Source organism: Oncorhynchus kisutch, linkage group LG10 (assembly GCF_002021735.2).
Source record: "Oncorhynchus kisutch isolate 150728-3 linkage group LG10, Okis_V2, whole genome shotgun sequence".
Taxonomy (NCBI): domain Eukaryota; kingdom Metazoa; phylum Chordata; class Actinopteri; order Salmoniformes; family Salmonidae; genus Oncorhynchus; species Oncorhynchus kisutch.
Window position 1 is genome coordinate 55,902,797 of NC_034183.2, and position 10,852 is coordinate 55,913,648.

Sequence of the window (10,852 nt, forward strand, 5' to 3'; positions counted from 1 at the left end):
CTACAAGTGCTCACCTGGTATTTCTAAAACTACCTGGACCGAAGCTTAACATACCTGCAACACAGAGAAGTACATAGGTATTTGAGCTATTGACAGAAAGTGGTGCCCATGACACATTTTCAAGAAAACCTTTGAGCTGCCTTTTTATCCTCAACAAAATTCAATTTTGCAATGAAGCCTGTGAAAAGTAATTTCCATCACTTGCATTGCCTGTCCACAGTATTCGAAGTATGACATAGCTGTGAATGCCACCATGCATTCCTGTATGCTTGCACAATATATGACAAGTTGGCATAGCAGACCTGTGGCACTGTGAAAATGGCCTTACACAATCCTCTCCGGTGTCTCCACACTTCTATCTTGGCCTTTGTTCAAAAACATCCTGTCACAAAACCGCCACAATACTGTGAAAGAAATGATGCTGAATGCCTCAGTCATTGCAACCGTATAATATTATTGATGGTTAAACTGGCAAACGCCTCACAATTTTCTGCATGATAAACCATCGCTATGTGTGTCACTAGTCAGGTAGTCTTTATTCAAGCTTCACCAGTTAAGCAAAGAGCTTTGAAGGGAAAAAAGTGTTTATGTTTTCTACAATAAACACTACAAAACATGAACTTCATCCTCAGAAAATAACCCTAAACAAAACATGAACTTCATCTTCAGAAAATAACCCTAAACAAAACATGAACTTCATCCTCAGAAAATAACCCTAAACAAAACATGAACTTCATCCTCAGAAAATAACCCTAAACAAAGCCATTTTTTTTGTTTAACCTGATTCGCAACACATCTATGACATCAGAGGCTGGCTCTACTTTGTGGGCGTGTATTTCCATGGAAGCTGTAATGTACTTGTTTCAAGAAACAACGCAATAAGGAACTAGGCCTACCACTTTTTTCTTCAGAAATTCAACCTCATGCTTGAGGGTTGTACTGTTAACACTATTTTGTCTATCAAGCATCAGATGCAATGAAACTGTCTGACTTTTTGACTATTTTGGGAAGCCATTAGAAGAGAAGTAACTTTTAGAGGCTGGAGACTAGTTTGACAACCTTGATGTGTAATCTAGATGTTATTGCTCAGTATTTCAACTGAAGTACACATCCTTATTTTTTTGATGAACAACATGTTTCAGACAGATGAGGCAAAGACAAGTCATGTTGTATCTCTTCAACAATTAACTGTTGCAGTTTCCCACAGACAATTGTTTATTTACAGAAGCAGTACATCCAAAATGGAACATTTCTGAACTTGAGACTACAGCATTTTCATGGCAGAATGGTATTCAAACTGTTTGTATAATATAGAAAAAACATATATATATATATGAGCTCAAGTCCCCAAAATAAAAGAAATTGTGAAGTGCAAAAGTGTCTACCGTATAATCACACACAATGATAAGAGCTGTCATTGTCTATTTGCATGGCTTGGTCTGAACAGAAAGCAGTAAGAAAGGGACTTCCAGGTATCTGACATTGTCCTCCCTGTGAGTTGGGTATGACATTTAGAGGCATGTTCCCCATGGAGCTTTGAGGGATCTCAGTCTCCAGACACTTGTTCAGCAGTTTGTCTGAAACCCACTGATCTGGGCAATTTTGTCCCAGGCTCTGTAAAGCCTGATAATTGCCATCACTCGGGGGGGCGGCTGCATCCAGGGTCAGGCAGGCTGTGGTAACATGGATCCACATCGTAAATCAGAGGCTCTCTGTCCACATCCTGGAAACCCTTAAGTGGCAGTGGCACATCTATGAAGGCATCAGTTCCCCTCTCACTGTCCTTACCAACCACCTCACTGAAGCTCTGATATCCAGCAACGACACTGATAACATCGGACACGTTAGAACCGTAGATCAGACTGGTGTCCTCTGATGACGTGGTAGTCTCTGAATCATCACTGGCGCCATCACACGGGTGAAATGAATTGTCGGTTTGCAAGAGGGGTTCACAGTTAGTGGACAAGTTAAGGTCTTGTTGACCAGTACCAAGAAACAGCTGTGGATGGCCATTTCTCAACACTTCAGCCTCACCAGAATAGTAGGAGGAGTTACAAAAGAGCAGAGGCCGCGTAGGAAATGAGGACGTCTTGCTTGGTGTTAACTCTTGAAGGGAGTTGATGGGCACTGAGGGGGAGTAGGTAATATTGTTGTAACAAGAGCCTCCAGACTCACTCATGAAATGAAGAGGATTGTAGTCAGATGAACACACACCAATATCTCTATTTGACTCAGGGCAGTTCATTTGTGTACCATCATCTGTCATAGGAGGGGCTAAAAGCAATGACTGAGGTTTCCCATCAAAATTCCAGGGAAAGACTTTGCTCAGGGCCTCTTGAAGATGGCTAATGATCTGCACATTACTAGGCTCTGGGCTCATGGAACATGTGTGGGCATGACCCAGGGAAGACGATGAGTCAAGCTCTGAGCCACGGCCTCTTCCACTGCTCCCATCTACTGTAGCGGGGTTTGTCCTGTAGGGAAAAGACCAGCGGGAAAGTTAAAGAGTATTTTCATTGCAAGGACTTGACTGTCCACGCGAATAAGACTGAAACCGAAGACACCTTTTAATTTTGCTATGTTTATATTGCATCAATATGCTCACCATGTTTTTTCTTCAGTGTCCATTTTTGAAGAATCAACATAGATGGAGGATAAAAGTATTTTGGGAGGAGACAATACCTGTGGTGGAGAACAAACATCACTAAATGCAAATACACAAATGGAAGCAATTACAGTAGGAAAGTAATGAAGGTTTACAGTTTATTTAAACAGAATATTTCAGCAGGAAGGCCTGAGGAGGTGTGGTAAATGGCCAATATACCATGGCAAAGGGCTGTTCTTAAGCACGACGCAACGCGGAGTGCTTGGACACAGCCCTTAGCCGTGGTATATTGGCCATACAGCACAAACTGCTGGTGCCTTATTTCTATTCTAAACTGGTTACAAATGTAATTAGAATAGTAAAAAAAAAAAATGTCATACCCATGGTATATGGTCTGGGCTCAAACCACCCAGTTTATAATTAGAGATAGAGCCTCACCTTAGGTACTGCTGGAACCATATACAATAGGTCTGGGTTTGAACATTTAGGAATATTATCCCACAACTTGGTTTTGAGTCTGCAGAGGGGGAAAATAGGAGGATTTGAAAGCCTATAGGGCCAATATGAAGCTGTATGATAACATATCATAATAATAATGGGTCAGCGGTCAAACGACCTCGACGCATCACTGTCAAACGCTCCCTGAAACACTTCAGTGAGCAGGCCTTTCTATTCGACCTGGCCCGGGTATCCTGGAAGGATATTGACCTCATCCCGTCAGTAGAGGATGCCTGGTTATTTTTTTTAAATGCCTTCTTCACCATCTTAAATAAGCATGCCCCATTCAAGAAATTTAGAACCAGGAACAGATATAACCCTTGGTTCTCTCCAGACCTGACTGCCCTTAACCAACACAAAAACATCCTATGACATACTCTGACCATCCTACCGATCCTCGACTTTAGGCAATGTCATTTACAAAATAGCCTCCAATGCCCTACTCAATAAGTTGGATGCAGTCTATCACAGTGCCATCCGTTTTGTCACCAAAGCCCCTTATACTACCCACCACTGCGACCTGTACGCTCTCGTTGGCTGGCCCTCGCTTCATACTCGTCGCCAAACCCACTGGCTCCAGGTCATCTACAAGACCCTGCTAGGTAAAGTCCCCCCTTATCTCAGCTCGCTGGTCACCATAGCATCTCCCACCTGTAGCACATGCTCCAGGAGGTATATCTCTCTGGTCACCCCCCAAACCAATTCCTCCTTTGGCCGCCTCTCCTTCCAGTTCTCTGCTGCCAATGACTGGAACGAACTACAGAAATCTCTGAAACTGGAAACACTTATCTCCCTCACTAGCTTTAAGCACCAGCCGTCAGAGCAGCTCACAGATTTCTGCACCTGTACATAGCCCATCTATAATTTAGCCCAAACAACTACCTCTTCCCCTACTGTATTTATTTATTTTGCTCCTTTGCACCCCATTATTTCTATTTCTACTTTGTACATTCTTCCACCGCAAATCTACCATTCCAGTGTTTTACTTGCTATATTGTATTTATTTCGCCACCATGGCCTTTTTTTGTCTTTACCTCCCTTATCTCACCTCATTTGCTCACATTGTATATAGACTTATTTTTCTACTGTATTATTGACTGTATGTTTGGTTTACTTAATGTGTAACTCTGTGTTGTTGTATGTGTCGAACTGCTTTGCTTTATCTTGGCCAGGTCGCAATTGTAAATGAGAACTTGTTCTCAACTTTCCTACCTGGTTAAATAAAGGTGAGATAAAAATAAATAAATAAAATATGTTTGTGGAAACAGACATACTGTCACCTACAGACATGTCAGGACAACTTACCTAACACTGCACCAAAACAAAGCACTTGTGATGATGATAACAGCAATGCAGCTGAAAACAATGACAATCTGGAGCACTTTCCGAGATGATGCAGCTGTGGAGCAGAGAAGAATATACAATGAGCTACAAGGTGAAAGTGGAATTAAGGTTTGAAAACCCATGGATGATAAATCTCATTTAATCACTTACGGTTAGTGAATTCAAACTCTTCACTCCAGTCACTGAAACGGCCGCTCCGGTCAGTATAGGTTCTGACCTTCAGAGCATAAATGGTGTTTGGCTCCAAGTCTCTGCCAAGTAATTCATAGGAAGTTGTTGATTCATTTTTGGACACCTGTAGGAACAAAGGAAAGGGCCAGAGGGAAAGTTGTCTTGCTGATGTGATAGCAAACAGGGGAATGATGTAATATGAGGGATTTATTATATCCCCCTCCTTTACCTCATCTGTTTCTCCTTTCTTTCTGTAGCTCAATTCGGCAATCAAGTTCTTAGAAAACTCTTCATTATCAGGGTAGTTTGTCTTCCATTTGACCAGGAAATTCCCATTTTCTGTTGGTTTCACATCTTGGATGGTGGGGGTTTTGGGTTTTACTGTACAGGGCAATGATAGGGATGGTTTGACATATCAATCAATTAAAGCATGGTTTAATTTCATGCAATATTCATTATAACAGTAATTCATTTTCAAATAGCAATCTGCATATGTAGATGCAACTCACTGGTGTAATTGATACTGAGGACTTCGGAATTTAAGCGCTTCCCAGAATTCCAAAGTGTTACATTAAACTCCTCCCCAATAATAAGGTGCATTGGATCAATAGAGCATCCACATTTGGAAACATCATTGGACCTCTCCTTTTCCTTGAATGTACAATCATTCTTGCCTCTGGGAAATAAGTTGAATAATTATGCAGTTTTGAAATGAAATATGACTTCTTGGTGAGATTAACATCGACAATAGAAAAACTTAAACAATAATAAACGTACATATTTTGTGCGTCCAATTTGTTCAATGTCATGCTGTATTCAGCACACTTGTCAGTTGTCACAGACTTGTCAGTTGTAAAATGACAAACCATAGTTTCGTCATAGTCGTTGAAGCATTGAAGATTTCCATCACTCATTGCTACAAGTAATTAACAAACAAAAAGCTTGTCAAATATTAATCATGATCAGGCAAAAATACCGTGGTTAAATCTACTTACATATTTATAGGCTGTGTTAAAAAGACTGCTTACCATCATCAGCTATCAAAGTCCCAAGGTTTGTGACTATAATAAGTAATAGAAACATTGCTGCTGAATACTTGAGAGTAAACCACACAGTATAATTCAATCTGAAATCAGAAAGAGAAAATGTTTCCTGTTAAATTCCTGCACATTAAAATAGGCTACATGTCAGCCTAAATGTGAAGAAGTGATTATGTTTTTTTGTATATATATTTTTTTTTACCGTAATACGTTATTTTTTATAGTAATACGGTTTTTGTGGGTCAAAAGTTGTTGCTTTTGTTAATAGACTTAACTTTCCCACTGGATTCCCTTGATTACACAGAGATATAGCAAATAGAAAGTCACTCACCCACACAATGATATATTATAGTTTTGAGGACGTACTCATTCCTTTAAAAGAACAAACAAAAAACAATGAATCTATAATACAGTATATAGTCTTCATACGCTATATAGTGATAACAATCATTTGTCACTTTACACAAATAGAAATAGCTGCGGTTTTGACAACTACGAATTGCTTACTGGAAATTACAGTTCCAACAGGACACACCTTTCATGGGAAGGTCTTTTGTTCGTCCCCCCTCCTCCTATGACCATATCGCACGCACGCTTTGTTTTTGTTTTATGGTTGATTACAACCTTCGAATTACAACAATGACATCTTAATAATATTGTAATATTTTTGCAACTTGATCTATTGCCGGGAAGTCCGGTTGCAGATAAAGACATGGAACACTGAGCCACTGAGTTTCCAATCTTAACCAGAGCTAATGTACTAAATTTGGTCTACCAGTCCGCTTGGGGGCGGTAGCACCTTGGCTTCAAGGTGGTTTTCCAGAAACACCGTTAACGTAACTACAAGGGAAGAGGTAGGCCCTTTCAAGTCTCACGTTCAACGCGCGTAAACAAAGCTAGCTAGCTAGCTAACTTTTGACAGAAGGAGAAGGAACCAGTATGAACAAAACATAGCAACGAATGATTTGCCAGGTGAGTGAGGTTGCGGTTGTTTGAAGTTTAAAAATATATATATATATTTGTTTTTGCTATACGCTGGTCTATTTTGTCCGGAACATTTGCTGTTGTCACTGCTGGTTAGGTTTCGTTGGCTAAGGTTAGTTTAATGGTTTAAATTGTTTATTTGTCGCGTTGCCTTACACAGAAGCATATTTTATATATTTTTTCTGTTTGCAAATATTTTTTATTTTATTTTTTAACAACAAATCAATATAGGAAGTACATGTGGGAACACAAGTATATATAACTAATATACAAAGTACAATATCACACTACACAAGGACCATAATACCCTGACTACACCGCTCGCGTCGTAAAATAAAATGAGGAATCTATGTTATTCAATTATTGCACCCACACTGCTCGTGCGGGTCTGCAATGCTAAAAATAGAACTCCTTTCTATTTCAGATGCAGATCAAGCTGCAAGTCCTGCCTCTCCCATCTCCTCATTGGTTTATAGAAGCAGATACCCACGTGCCATCTCCGCATTGGTTATACCCACGTGGGTGATTGAAAGACGAACTGTGTTGCAGGTTGTCGTGGTAATACTGTGAAAGTTTAAATGCCCTTCACCATATAAGTTCAAAGATGAAAAAGCCTGGAAGAAGGAGAGATGACTAGAAACGATTCGGTTGACCATTTTATGTGTGGATTAATTGTCGGAGTAGAGGACCTTGTGCATTTCAGGTAAAATAACAACCTAATGTTTATGTCCCAGGACAAATTAGCTAGCAACAGCAAGCTAGCTAAATAGGACAAATTAACTAGCAAGCTAACTAGCTAAATTGCTATAAATGCTTTTTGACCTGTCCTCAAATTAATGTCATTGGTTCAGAGCTTGTTTTGATATTTTAACCTGCGTGTCGTGATTGCATTTGGTGTAGGGAGACAAAATAAATGTATGCACAATGTTGACGCGCGCAGCGGGTTTGGGTTCTGTGTAAGGGACATACATACACTTTTTTTTAATTGTCTTAAAATACAATTTATTTTTGTAGGGTAAGACAATGTGGTGTTTCATTTGTGAATATGGAATTTGGCCAAAATAATAATGAAATGAATTACATAAAATTGTTACGCTTATTTCTATCGTAGGTTAAGAATCCAAGCAGTACATCTCTCCACAATAGTGTAAGATCTTCATATGTCTTGCCACAGTTTTCTTACATGAATACAATGCCAAAAAAGATGCAACACTGTTTCTGGGTGGTCATTACAAAAGGAACAATTTGAGTTGATGTTTTCTTTAAACTTCTTGATATAGTGGTTGGCAGGATAATATTCATAAATATTATAAAGGAAACTTCCTTAATTTTTTTTAACAAGTAGGTATGTGTGTGGCAACATCAAAACTTTTTTCCAACAGATATTATCAATAAATTCGTTCCAATAAGGCATTACATAAGGTATAGATTAGAGGTCGACCGATTAATCGGAATGGCCGATTAATTAGGGCCGATTTCAAGTTTTCATAACAATCGGAAATCAGTATTTTTGGGCGCCGATTTGCCAATTCTTTATATTTATTATTATTATTATTTTTATACCTTTTATTTAACCAGGCAAGTCAGTTAAGAACACATTCTTATATTCAATGACGGCCTAGGAACGGTGGGTTAACTGCATGTTCAGGGGCAGAACGGCAGATTTTCATCTTGTCAGCTCGGGGGATCCAATCTTGCAACCGTACAGTTAACTAGTCCAACGCAATAACCACCTGCCTCTCTCTTGTTGTACTCCACAAGGAGACTGCCTGTTACCCGAATGCAGTAAGCCAAGGTAAGTTGCTAGCTAGCATTGATCTCATCCCGTCAGTAGAGGATGCCTGGATATTTTTTTTTAAATAAACATGCCCCATTCAAGAAATTTAGAACCAGGAACAGATATAGCCCTTGGTTCTCCCCAGACCTGACTGCCCTTAACCAACACAAAAACATCCTATGGCGTTCTGCATTAGCATCGAACAGCCCCCGTGATATGCAGCTGTTCAGGGAAGCCAGAAACCATTATACACAGGCAGTTAGAAAAGCCAAGGCTAGCTTTTTCAAGCAGAAATTTGCTTCCTGCAACACTAACTCAAAAAAGTTCTGGGACACTGTAAAGGCCATGGAGAATAAGAACACCTCCTCCCAGCTGCCCACTGCACTGAAGATAGGAAACACTGTCACCACTGATAAATCCACCAATTGAGAATTTCAATAAGCATTTTTCTACGGCTGGCCATGCTTTCCACCTGGCTACTCCTACCCCGGTCAACAGCACTGCACCCCCAACAGCAACTGTTGCTGTCCGGACCTCTAGCAGTCTCTATGGGGGTGCCACAGGGTTCAATTCTTGGACCGACTCTCTTCTCTGTATACATCAATGAGGTCGCTCTTGCTGCTGGTGAGTCTCTGATCCACCTCTACGCAGACGACACCATTCTGTATACTTCCGGCCCTTCTTTGGACACTGTGTTAACAACCCTCCAGGCAAGCTTCAATGCCATACAACTCTCCTTCCGTGGCCTCCAATTGCTCTTAAATACAAGTAAAACTAAATGCATGCTCTTCAACCGATTGGTACCTGCACCTACCCGCCTGTCCAACATCACTACTCTGGACGGCTCTGACTTAGAATACGTGGACAACTACAAATACTTAGGTGTCTGGTTAGACTGTAAACTCTCCTTCCAGACCCATATCAAACATCTCCAATCCAAAGTTAAATCTAGAATTGGCTTCCTATTTCGCAACAAAGCATCCTTCACTCATGCTGCCAAATATACCCGTGTAAAACTGACCATCCTACCAATCCAAGACTTTGGCGATGTCATTTACAAAATAGCCTCCAATACCCTACTCAACAAATTGGATGCAGTCTATCACAGTGCAATCTGTTTTGTCACCAAAGCCCCATATACTACCCACCATTGCGACCTGTATGCTCTCGTTGGCTGGCCCTCGCTTCATACTCGTCGCCAAACCCACTGGCTCCATGTCATCTACAAGACCCTGCTAGGTAAAGTCCCCCCTTATCTCAGCTCGCTGGTCACCATAGCATCTCCCACCTGTAGCACACGCTCCAGCAGGTATACAGTGCCTTGCGAAAGTATTCGGCCCCCTTGAACTTTGCGAACTTTTGCCACATTTCAGGCTTCAAACATAAAGATATAAAACTGTATTTTTTTGTGAAGAATCAACAACAAGTGGGACACAATCATGAAGTGGAACGAGATTTATTGGATATTTCAAACTTTTTTTAACAAATCTAAAACTGAAAAATTGGGCGTGCAAAATTATTCAGCCCCTTTACTTTCAGTGCAGCAAACTCTCTCCAGAAGTTCAGTGAGGATCTCAGAAAGATCCAATGTTGACCTAAATGACTAATGATGATAAATACAATCCACCTGTGTGTAATCAAGTCTCCATATAAATGCACTTGCACTGTGATAGTCTCAGAGGTCTGTTAAAAGCGCAGAGAGCATCATGAAGAACAAGGAACACACCAGGCAGGTCCGAGATACTGTTGTGAAGAAGTTTAAAGCCGGATTTGGATACAAAAAGATTTCCCAAGCTTTAAACATCCCAAGGAGCACTGTGCAAGCAATAATATTGAAATGGAAGGAGTATCAGACCACTGCAAATCTACCAAGACCTGGCCGTCCCTCTAAACTTTCAGCTCATACAAGGAGAAGACTGATCAGAGATGCAGCCAAGAGGCACATGATCACTCTGGATGAACTGCAGAGATCTACAGCTGAGGTGGGACACTCTGTCCATAGGACAACAATCAGTCGTATATTGCACAAATCTGGCCTTTATGGAAGAGTGGCAAGAAGCAAGCCATTTCTTAAAGATATCCATAAAAAGTGTTTAAAGTTTGCCACAAGCCACCTGGGAGACACACCAAACATGTGGAAGAAGGTGCTCTGGTCAGATGAAACCAAAACAATGCAAAACGTTATGCTTGGCGTAAAAGCAACACAGCGCATCACCCTGAACACACCATCCCCACTGTCAAACATGGTGGTGGCAGCATCATGGTTTGGGCCTGCTTTTCTTCAGCAGGGACAGGGAAGATGGTTAAAATTGATGGGAAGATGGATGGAGCCAAATACAGGACCATTCTGGAAGAGAACCTGATGGAGTCTGCAAAAGACTTGAGACTGGGACGGAGATTTGTCTTCCAACAAGACAATGATCCAAAACATAA

The 10,852-nt window shown here is 40.7% G+C and overlaps 1 pseudogene; it reads right to left on the reverse strand.

Annotated features, from left to right (window-relative positions):
- Positions 1–1,167: 1,167 nt before the first annotated feature.
- Positions 1,168–6,169, reverse strand: LOC109898460 (uncharacterized; annotated as a pseudogene).
- Between the last annotated feature and the right edge of the window lie 4,683 nt (positions 6,170–10,852).